Source organism: Pelecanus crispus, chromosome 2 (genome assembly GCF_030463565.1).
Source record: "Pelecanus crispus isolate bPelCri1 chromosome 2, bPelCri1.pri, whole genome shotgun sequence".
NCBI lineage: Eukaryota > Metazoa > Chordata > Aves > Pelecaniformes > Pelecanidae > Pelecanus > Pelecanus crispus.
This window is the reverse complement of record NC_134644.1, coordinates 56,575,553-56,587,828: the sequence shown is the minus strand read 5'-3', so window position 1 is coordinate 56,587,828 and position 12,276 is coordinate 56,575,553.

Below are 12,276 nucleotides of genomic sequence, written 5' to 3'. Positions count from 1 at the left end.
ACACTTTTTCCCCCTTTTTTTTTCCAGTTGAAGAAATCTTTCCGAAATTCTTTAGGTAATGATTCAGCAGAAGGAAAAGACTGATGGAGGACAGACTGATGGATTTTGTTTTGAATAATCATGGCCTTTTTCCTGAAATGCATGGCATATCACAGAAATGAACACAACATTGCATTATAGAAGGTTCTGATCACAGCAGTTTCATTTGCAATGAGATGACTGGCCAGAAAAGCAGGCATTTTTAAAGGATGTTTCAAAGAGAGGGGCTATGTATTTTGCTATTCTGCGATTCCAAAACTTAGTACGCTCCTATTGGCAATCACATGGGATAGGGCTGTTCTTTGCAAAGTCATTTAAAAGGAAGAGGAGAGGGATTATCTTTGAGAAGAAACTTAAGAACTTGCAGACAGCCCAGGAGATACCACTAGAAGGTATTCTCCTTTATAACCAGTTATTTTAACACCGTCCTTCAACCAACATTAATTCTCAACCCAAACTACCTTGTATAGTCCTAGCCACTTTCTAGCTTTTACCTTGCTACTAACTTGCCTCTGACTAGTTTTATGAGGCTTGTAGCTACTGTCAGTATCAAACCAGAAGCTTACTGACAGTGTATAAAATGTTAAATACCCACTCTGTCAAACTATTAGTGTGGATAGTCTCCTGGCTGTCCTCTTCCTTTCATATTTACTGCATATAAGTCCAATTAAAACCAAAATAAGATTAGAAACACAATACTTTCTACATTATAAACCTTGAATCAGAATCCTGGTTCAGTATTCTGGGGATTGTGCAGAGCCTGGATTCATGCAGAAAAAGCCATGAGAAAGGACCTCTCAGGTTTGGATTACAGCAAAGAAATTCAACTGGTTCATTTTCAAAGCAGTGCAGTTTGTACTACTGCTTTCAATTTAGCACTTCCCACACTATGAGATGTCCTACTGGCTTGTTTGTTTAATGCTCTGGAGGGATCTTAGGTGTCATTTAGGCTTTGGTGTTGCAAATCACAGCTCTGCGAAGGTGCAAATAGAAGTAGCATTTGCACATGTTTAAGGAGAAAATGGAGTCAAACATGCTGAGCAGCCTCGAGGCTCCCTGCACCTCCACGTTTCCACAGATGTTCAGGGTAATAAAATGATTGGGGGAGAGAAGTACATAACATAGGAACTGACAAGATCCTCCACAGCTTGCTGGGCCATGAATTTTACTGGTTGAAATTTGCCCCTTTCTTGAGACCCCGCATGGGATTTGTACACCACTTCCACACTATCAAGTGTTTAAGAGTTTATATGTCAAGATTTGTGATTGTTACAGTATCTACAGGCAGGATGCAAACAGGACCAAAGCATCCTTCACCTAAGTTTTGGTGGAACAAGCAATAAATTTGGCTTAGTTTTTTCTCTCTCCGCTGGCTTATGAACTGCACTTGCAGATGTTGTACCTCAGTTTGTGGAGGAAGGCAAATAAAGAGCTTGGTAAACGATGTACAATGATGGCAGTGCTGAAGGTCTCCTGGAAGAGAAGATGGCTAAGAAGCTTCCTTACCTCAGCTGCACCAGGGCTGTGATTCCTCCCATGAAGCAAGATTTTTTTTTTGCAAGTGTCACTGCGGCATGATGCATAAAAGCTCCGTAGGTATGTGATGCTACAACCATTGTCTGCCTGTCTTATGTCCATGTGTACAGAAGACTGCATTGGCAGGTGGCAGCTCTTCTTGATTAGAAAGAAGATCATGTGGGACCTCTGGTGCTATTTGAATTCTACCGTTTGTATTCTCAACCAGGACTGAATCTGACTCCTACTAACAAAACTTTCCTGTTTGAATAATCTCTAGATGATTGGTATGTGCAATCCCATTCCTTATTTCGATTTAATGATAAAATAATCTTGTGCAAACTATGGACAAGCTAGGGTTCCCCCATATACAACACTTAGACACCCACAAATGCTGTTACCTTGAACTTGTTTGCATTTATAGCTAGATACCCTTTCAAGCCCTCAATGTTGTTTTAACAGTTAAACTGTAACCTTGTAGCAATAAAAAACATACCAAGCATTGGGAAAAGGAAAAAATCTTCTGACTTATCCTAGAGCATAACAAGCGATATTTCACTTCATAACTCCTCCAAGCATGTTACAAAGATGGCTGGACTAAGCCTCATAATGCTACTGTTGAAGATGGGAGAGAAAAGAAAACATGCAGTAATTTTGTGATCAGGAAAGTCCGGGGGTAGCATGGTGAGTGCAGGAGCCAGCTGTGTACCCACTTAACCTCGCAGTGTTACCAACATTTTAAAATCTATCCTTTATTTCCCTTTAGGGCAGTCATAAGCAAATATGGTGGGAATCTTAATGATAACTCCACAGAATTAATGAAATAATAACATATCTGATTGAGTATCATAGTTGCTCTAGCTAGCTAGAACCATACAAATTAGCTTGCAGGCTTGCAATGCAGTGGGTCATATCTTGAGGTGGGGAGGGGGTTACATTACTTGTGAAAAGCATTAGTGCTAGGCAGTTTGCAAGTTTGCAATCTGAAGAAAACTGGCCCTGTGACACCGCAGGACTTCTGAAAAAAGAAAAAAAAAGAAAAAAAAAGGGAAAATTAAAAAAAAAGGAAAAAGCGTAGGTGGAGAAATGGAAGTATTTGAGCTAAAGAGCTAAAGACTGTTTTCCTCTGTATTCCACCTCTCCAAAACTGAAATAGGTAGCACCATTGGCTCTGTTTCACATGACTCTTGAGGCCCCACAAAGGGCCATGCAATATAGCTCAGACCTGCTATGGAAAAGGGTAAGTTGCATAAGGTGTAGGTATTGTTACAGTGGTTGTTCTTCTCCCTGCTCTCCAGTGCTCTTTCGGCATGTCTTGCCTGCAGAAACCTAAAACAGCCACCCGAAATCCTCCCTGTTAAATGCTCAGCAATTTGTTTGCCCTGGTCACAATTTCTGGAGCGCAAGGGCAACATGCAGCCTCACCAAAGCAGGAGGCACAAAAGGAGGGGGGCGGCAGCGGAACTCAGTTAAAAAATGGTTCCCTAACAAAGATAGAAAATTCAAAAAATAATGACTGCTTTTGCCCACCCTAGTTCAGTAGCAATTTGTGCCACTTGGATTTTACTTCTTTTGTCATTGTCTTTTGCCTTCATTTGTTTTCCCTGATGCCCCATAAATCTTTAAACCCTGAAGCTATAAGAGGCTGCATTGTGCACCAGCTTGAATATTGATTTTGCTAGAGAGTATAAAATCTAGAGAGATAATAAGGAAATCCATCTAAGGTACCCTGCCAAGGGCTCCCATTAGCTGCTTTACCAGGCATCAATTCACTAAACCCTCGAGAGCAGCACATAAATAAACATCAGAGCCTCTCTGGCATGTTAATGCATCAGTTGCCTAATTGTCAATGCTTCCAACAGAATCCAAGAAAAGTACTATCTTGGGAGTTCAGCCCCTTCCAACTTCAAGTCCAGAGAAGATTTGACACTGGCTTAGAAGAAGGCAGGGCTCGGGAGAGGGGGTGTGACAGCCAAATAACATGGGCATGGCTGCTTTAAACGCTGTGCTGACCTCCTGCTGGATGCACAGCCCAGCTCTACGGCCCATCTCCACACAGTCCAGGCACGCTGCCTCCGTATTGCATCCCAGTGCATGGTGATGAGGTGCCCCAGGTCAGGCCCAGAGCTTTCCCTGTGCAGGACTGGAATCTGTGTTTGGAAAAAAAAAAAAAAAAGTCTCAAATCTTGGCCTCAAGCAATAGGAATAAACTGGTCCTGAGCTGCTAGATATGAACGACTTTCTCCTCTAGGGCTACCAGCAAGCCTGGGGGGCAAGAACCCAGCATCTTATTCGGGGCTCTACCATGTGTTTTCCCTGTGACCAGGGACTTTTTCTTTACCCGGTGGGGACCCTTATTCCTGGCACAGCTTCTTTCTGTCGTATCTAATGAGGTTTTAAATTCCTCGCAGAGAAGTTATTCTCTCCTAATGTGTTCATACGGTGCCTGGCACAATAGGGGCCTAATATCAGTTGGGACCTCTACTTGCTGCTGCGATAATAATTTTATGAGCAGCCTTTCATTAAGATCCATTGCTACTTAAGAAACAGCTGCAGTGTCACTTTATAAAAGGCTGTTGACTGTTTTAACTCCCTCTGCTCCAGAAACAACATTTTGATCTTCCCTGTAGAAATGGATATAGCTAAAAGAGGCTGAAGCATGAACAAAAAGCCAATTTTGAACAGAACATCTGAGACTTCCAGGAATTAAAAGGAATGTGAAACACTGTTCTCACCTCGCTGGAGAGGTGCATTTGAATTCATCCATCTTCATTTCATTCTTTTCCATTGTCTTTCAATGGGTGCATCACTCACTCAATTAGCACAGATCGCAGCTAGTAAGAGGGACACAGGTGTGTCCCATTGAGGCTATTCAACCTTAATATGAGATACATTTATTACCATGACAAATAATGCAGAACACAGGCAGCCTTCCTGATTCCCTCCCTGCTCCCCCTGCCCCCCCCATTAAAATACAAAAGCCTCCTGTTAAGACATTAGAACTTATAGTTAATGACAGTCACAGAAGTAGTGAGGAGGCAAGAAGTAGGAGAGACCAAAAGTCAGGAGCGAAGAAGGCTTTTTTTCTCCACCTTTTATCCTAAGAGACTGTGATGGCTCCCTGGGGCCTCACCCAAATATGCTAACACATGTATCCCTTGCATGTCACTGGCAAGCTCTGGCCCTGTCACCTGCAAAAGGCTTCTGTATATACACAGACAGGTAAAATATTCCTGCTCTTCTGTGCTTGCTGCTTAGCCAGCTGCCTCCAGGAATGGCTGCATAAGTATTTATTAGAGGGACTTTAGGTAAAGCAAGCATCTGCCAAGGGTGGCAGGCTGCCAGGGGTCACAAAAAGGAGCAGAACAAAGGTCTTGGGTGGTGAAGAAAACTGGCGCTAGCCTCGATGTTCCCATACTCCATCCCATTTCAATTTCACTGTACACACTTTTGGGAAATTGCTTTAGGTCAATTCCCAGTCTGTGAAGATATAGTAAGATACACCTTGCAACAAGTAGAGCCTCCTTTCCAACAGACAACTCAAGTCAAGCTATTGTAGACCTACTGTGAAACAAGGCATGTGGCAGGGAGAACATTCTGTAGTTAAGTATTATCTTGATGGTGAATTAGCTTTTTAAGGGTTGCCTGGACTTTCCAGAGGTTTTTTTAAGCTACCAACAGAGAGAGAAATTATGGGGAGTAGGAAATAGTTACAGTCACTTAGGAAAAAAAAATGAAAAACCTTATTACTTGAAAACTAGGGTCTATTGTATCAGTGACACTTCTGTAATGTCCTGCATAAGGGCTCCACTGCCCTTAATTTTTGATCTACAAGGAATAGCAATAATGAGAAAATGTGACTCTTTGTTACATCAGGAGAGCTGTTCCAGATCTAGGGTTGCTCTAATCAGGGCAGAGCGTGTTGGAAGTGGGCTAGCCTCGAGTCCTTGCATCCTTGTCCCATTTAACAAATAGAGAAGTGGAAGCAAGGGCACCTGAGCCATCCCAAACTAGGTGAGGCAAATGTGAGAGACGCCTTTCTCAGGACTGGGTTTCCTGCTGAGCTAAACCATGGAGGAGTGTGCGTGTGTGGATGAGGGTGGAAGGGAGCTGGAGTGAGGTGTCCAGGGAAATTTGGAGCAGCTGGTGCCAAAGAAATCTCATTCTGGGAGCGATGCAATAGCCTCATGGTGTCAGCATGTTGTATCCAGCTGTTGCCTAGCAAGCCCATCCTCAGAGACGGGCACCGGGAAGCAATTCCTGCCAAAGCATGCAGCAGCTGGGCTGACTACCGCCCAGGCAGGAGGGGTTTGTGAGAAGCACAGGGGAAATGTTGTAGCTGTGGATGGGACAGGAGAATCTGAAAACAAGGGGAAGACATAGAAAGAAATGGAGAAAGAGCGACAGTTGAGCAGGTATAATGAAAACAAGAGACCTGAAATGAGACCTGAAACTAGACAAAGGAGGGATGAAGCAGAAATTCATCTATGTGTGGATTCATCTGTTTAAAGGTAGCCCAGAGATATAAGTCCCATACGTAGAGTTCCTTCAATGAAATGAGTAAGCTGACTTAGCCCTCAATCAGAAATCTGGGGAAATAAATTCACTTGTTGCTCTTCCCAAGGACACTTATGAGCACTTCAGGATCTCAGACTAGCAAAAGGATTAAGGACCACAATCAGATTAAGACAAAGCATGGAAGAACAGTCAGTTTAAGGCTATCCAAGTCCTCGATGTAGCACCCAGTGGTTAAGAACGTAAGAAACAAGCTACAGGGCCAGACCACCTGTGACAGGATGATATCTTTGACAGAGAAACTAGGAAATGTTTTTCAGGGAGAGTCTGACTGCTTTTTTTGCAGGCTGCTCTTCTCATATGTCCCCAGCCCCCAAAACGGTTGGATAAGGGACATTAGAGTGTATGTTTCTGCCTGTCCCTGTTATCATCTGTTAATGTTAAAAAATCACAGGAAGACAGGTTGAGAAGGACCTCTTGAGATCATCTAATCCAACATCCCACTCAAAGAGGGACTAGCCTACCTTTGTTCCCATTAACATGTCTATTCCTTCTTGTACCCTCCTACCATGAGCTCCCACTACTTTCTGTGGAAACAAAGTCTAGAAATTTGCTACTTGCTATGTGAACTCTTTTGTTTTATCAGTTTCAAACTGATCTCCTACTTTTGATGAATAGCCTCTAGATCTAGAACTGTAGGATTTGGTGCAAGAGTGGTCTGCATTCACCTTCACCACTTTCCTAATTCTATAACCCTGAGGAGCCTAGCATCTCCAAACCAAAAAGTCCCAGCCCCTTTTGTCTTTTTTCTCCAGGCAGTTCCTCCATCCCCTTAATCTTTTCCACCCAAATCTAGCTGGATGCCAACAAGAGTTTTCCAGATTTTCAACTTTGTATATTTCTTTCTGAAGTTGCTAGAAATTCCAGGGAATTTTCTCCTCTGGTCCAATTTACAAAGTCAGCTTTATTATAGCTATTCATTTCTGCTGCCATTCTGCAATCTCACTGGAAAGCACTGTCTGAAGCTGTTGCCCTCTTCAATCAGAAATATCCTATAAGAGAGGCAAGAGTCCTTATGAATTTTGAGCAGAATCATCATAGCCTGCAAACAAATGCTCTGCCTCAAGCTCTTTTCTCTCTTCTGAGTCTTTTGTCAAAGTTCAAACCTTGCCAAATCCAAGCCTTTACTCAATTGTAAGTATTCCTCTATCATCACTGGAAGTGTTATGGAAAATGTACAGTCTCTTTTCCTTATCAAAATCAAAAAATAAATACATGGAAGAAGGAGGAGACATAGGGTTGACAGAAGATATGGGACTAGAATGAAGACGGGGGAAGAGAAAGGACTGAGGAGAAAAGCAGAAAGAGGAACACAGAGTCTAAGTTACAGGTGGCTGCAAACAGGAAAAGTGGGAAGCCTGTGTCCCTGTGCTAGGGGTTCTGCTTGTGTGCCAGAATGGCTGTTGGGAAAGGGTGTTCTGTCTTTCCTGGAAACCCACAAGGAAGGCAGGGATGGTCACAGACACTACTTGTCCACCTGATGCAGTTCCTGGACAGTAGGTACTTTTCCATGGTGAAGAAAAACCAGGGACAGAAATCAGCAAAACATCTGGTCAGAAGGAGTTTGCAGATCCTGGCTAGGACTGGCAGGTGGATAAATTATTCTCCCCATGTGCTCTATGACTGTGCAGACACTTTTCTGTTACTATTTTCCCCTTAGTTTATAGTTTTACTCCTTCTTTACTCTTTTTCTTTATTCTTTACTTCTGCTATGGGAGCTCTGCTGATTTTTTTTTTTTTTTTAATCATATCCTCTCAGATTCAGTCTTTTGTTGTGCTCTGTATTGCAGCCAACCTGTCAGGTAAAGCTTTAGAGTCCACAAAGACAACCTCAGAGAGTCTCGGTGGGAATACTTAAGCATGAGGATGTGTTGGTCTTCTGCTAGGCAGCTAGCACTGTGAGATCACAGCAAATTCAATACAAGAGGGATAATGTTAACACAGTTAAGCATGAATTTAGACATGTCACTGCTAATCCCTAGATTAACAAGAGGGAAGGAAATGTGTCAAAATAATAAAGTACCTATTAAAAAGGCTGTAGAGACAGACACTGATCCATAGTTAGCACCGATAGATGACAGAACATCGTCAGTGAAGCGTGAGCCGTCATCTGGCAACGCTCTGTTCTGCAGAAACCAGACGAGTTAGGGACTTATGTCAGACTCACTGGGGATTTCCAGACATTGAAAGAAAGAAATAAGGAGAGCAAATTTGGAAGAAAAAGAAAATAACTTTTTTTTTTAAATCCTCACCTTAATTTGGGGTCTTTAGGACTTTATCCTTTTGTTCTCTGGGTCCACAGGGGGAAGTGATGATCAAGCAGGGTACTCATATGAACCATGTGAAATTGGTGTCTCAGTCAATGAAGCACTTTGGAGGAATAAATTAATTACTCTCTTTAGATCATACAAGGAAAGAAGATAAAGGTCTCAGAGGAAGACAGGTAGGAACCCCAAAAGTCTAAGACAGCTGGAGAGACTCAGAGGCTATGTGAAACACAGGGCTTCTCAGGCACTAATCCCATACTGCTGATTTAGTTTATCAGCTAACAGCATGTATGTGAAACTGGCTAATGTTGCTTCTTAATGTTTGTTAGAGGTTAAGCTTTCCAGAGGGGAAAGGAGAGTCTATAAGTTGGTTTTTAAAGATGCTGGGGGATGAGCCCACCATCCCCTCTGAGAGGGTTGTGGGAGAGCTGTGCTACAGCCCAGGGCAGCAGAAGGTAGATGGTGGTTGGGGCCAGCACCTTGGCTCTGCCTGACTTCTGGATGGCATGCTTGGCACCAGCAAGACCTCATGAAAGAAAAAAAAAAAACCAAAACCACAAAAGAGGCATGTGTGTGGTATTTTTTTAATTGCCTTATGGTTTTGAGCCTCATTCAAGACTTTCCCGATAAGCAGGAGGTCTAGGAACTTAGCTGGGTGTATCACTCTGTATCTTATTAGGAAAGTAAGCAGCATACAGTATTATATGTGCTTGGGCATAAGGTCCATGGTAAAATCAAAGAGGAATGTATCTATCTCTCATTGGTATAGCTTAAGAAATACCTGCTTGCTGTCCTCTGAAGCTGTCTCTGACCAGCATTCATGAATAGAACATCACGTTTCGGCTCCTATGACATGTTCTAGGGGTTTTCTTACTTCTCCTTTCTGTGCATGTATGTTCAAATCTGCCTGTACTGTTCAAAAGAAAGTTATGTGTCTCTTGGTGTTTTAAGGTATAAACTTGGTATCTGATTATTTTTATAGCTTGGATTCTTAATTACACCACTCCAAGAGAAACATTTCAAGGATAAAGATTAATTACTTTTAATGTTGCTACATATTTGTTATGCTCAGATAATGCTTGTTTTAAGTAAGTGGAAACAGGTGTGTAACAATTGATTAGATTAAATTAAACAAGCAAGTAGGGAATGAAATGCACATGGCTATTTTCAAGGAGAGATATTGTAAACACTAATTAAGCAGCTGGATATCAATAACTATACAAAACTATTCCCTCTTCCCGATTTTATGAGATGGGGAAGCCCTGATGTTTTCAATCATTACATTGTTATTTATACCTTGCTGAAGTATAAATAAGAGGTGCCCATAACCAGGCCAGCCATGACATGGATGCAGCCGGCTGAATTTTCTTATCTGGGCCCTTCTGAATCCTGTAGGGGCCCAAGAAGCATGATGTAGCACCACTTTCACACTGCCCATTGATTCCCAAAAGAGAGAGTGACTTGTCTAAAATGAATCATTTTCAGAATTAATTAGCAAAAATAATCCCCCATTCCTTTTCTGGCTAAAATTAAGTCCTTCTATATAAAATAAGGGATGGCTAGTACCTTTCCAGTGCTGAAATATCATGCAAGACTACTGTAAATTTTGTGTGTATATGAATAAAAAAGACTTAGTAAGGGGAGAAATTGATTTGCAAAATTCTCCAAAGGCCTCAGTATTAATTTCTGCCTTTATAGGGTCCCCATTAGCATTGACCTTCTTAGTCCATAGATGTGCTCCCTGCAGAAGCACAGACAGGCTCTTGGCTTTTTCAACTAAAATCAGTTTGGTGGCTTTTTCTACTACTGCTAGCAGAAGTCAACACAGCTAAGTTAGAGCAAGAAGCTACTTCCCAGTCTGTTTTGTCCAATCCTGTGCACAGCTATTTACAAAGCTCCTAGTAGCTACCTGTATGCTGGCCCAAGTGGCAACAAAAGGCTGACGTTGGATGCAGAAGATCCACAGCAGACAACTTGCCTCATGGGGTTGATTTACCAGGTCCCCCCATGCTGGTTAAGGAAGGGGTTATCCAGTGGAGCAATGCCTGTGCTGGCTGAGGAGGGGGAACAGGTCCTGCTGCTCAGAAACTGGTGGTCAGCCCTGCCTGCTTAGCATTTGCATTCACAAAGCCTGGCTCTGAGGTCTGTGGTAGATCATTAAAAATAATAATTTTTTTAAAAAATGTGGAGAGAAGAGAGATGCAGTCATCTCTTTTTGTGCCTGGGGGCCCCTGGAAAGGTTAGTAAAACAAGGTTCAATCTCCATCCCATGCACACCATTTCCAGTTAATCCTGAACCAAGTTTGGGTATATTTTATGGACAGAAGTGTGGTGTATCACAGGGTCTGGATGGATGCAAGCTGTCTGGATGGATGGAGCTGTTCCTCTTGACGTAAATAATGAGAAATTAATTGGAACGCAGACTGGACTATGCCCACCCTTCCCTCCCTGGATCTTCCTACCACCATCATCTCCTCTCCCTGCTGCTCTAACAAGGAAGCCATAAAAATACTGTTCCTGAGGAAGGTGACTTGGAGAGGGAGCAGGGAGAAGAGGAGGCTCTTCTCCTCTTTCCTGGCTTTTCAGGCATGAATCTGCGGCTTTTATTTTGGGTTGTAAGTGCATCCAGAGGTTCAAGTGGAAGGCTGGACTTACTATCACCGGAGCACCTTCAGCAGGGACTCACAGCGCTGCTTTCACAAGGTCTCTGTTTGGTCCGTCTTCCACATGTATGGGAGCATTTGTGACAGTGGCTGTAGAAAGTGGGCACCCCGCTATTATTCTTCCACAAGATCCTCATGGAGGTTTGCTTGTGGCTGGAAACTCATGGTGTTTGGTTTAAACATGCGTCATACCTTTGGTGGATGAGAGTTGATGTAATGAAAAGAGGATTCAGTTCAACCGGTTTTGCAAAACCTGCTTGCTGGAAGATCTGTCCGCCTCTTCTGTCATGTTTTATGATAAATAATTTCCTGGCCCTCCTGAACAAAAATAAGCCCTCTGTGGTCTCACTGGACCATTAAAAAAGAGAGGCAGCTCTCACCTGCCTCTGAAAACTTTCCTGGTATTAGCAATTATTGTTCTGATGTTTCATCACTGATAAGTAGGAAACCTACCAAAGAATGGGAATTTAATTAAACTACAGGCAAAGAGGCACTTGATGGTTGGACACTGCTTGAATTGAAGCAGTCTTTATTAATGTAACTGAAATAGATACTGACCACTGCATATCAGCTTCACAAATGTTCCTCTCTATGACATTACCCTGGCATTGTTCTCTTCACATAACCCAAATGGTCTCTTTTCACTGTGATATTACTTCTGAAAAGATGCTTCCCCAATGCCTTGTGGGCCGAAATAATAATGCTGAAAGTGAATATGTGTGTGATTGCCCTCAGGGGAAGAAATGTTGCCCAGTTCATTCTGGTGATGTCAAAACTCTATGTGCACAACAGAAATTATATTGCATTAGCTGATTAATTGAGCACATTTTCTGTGTACCATGGCAATGTTCCTTATTCTAATGGCTGCCTCATTAGAAACATCTTTCTGGTAAGGTACAAAATTTGCCTTTCTGAGACAACGGAGAGTTTCATCTCCTGAGGTCCAGACTCCATTGAAGTCACTCTTCTGGGAGAGTTTCCAGTTTTTATGTTGTGTTGGGAAATTAACTTTGTGCCATCTTGGCCCCATTAAACCAGTGGGAGTTTTGCCTTGGACTGCAGTAGAATTAGGATGTTGTGCACTCTATAATAATTGAACTGGAAATTATAGGAGCACAATCTTCCTTCTGCCCTATTAATGAGCTTAACAACTTGCTAGGAGCAAGCTTCTGCAGATAAGGAATCTGTGCAAGTATTTACACAAATCCCACATGAAG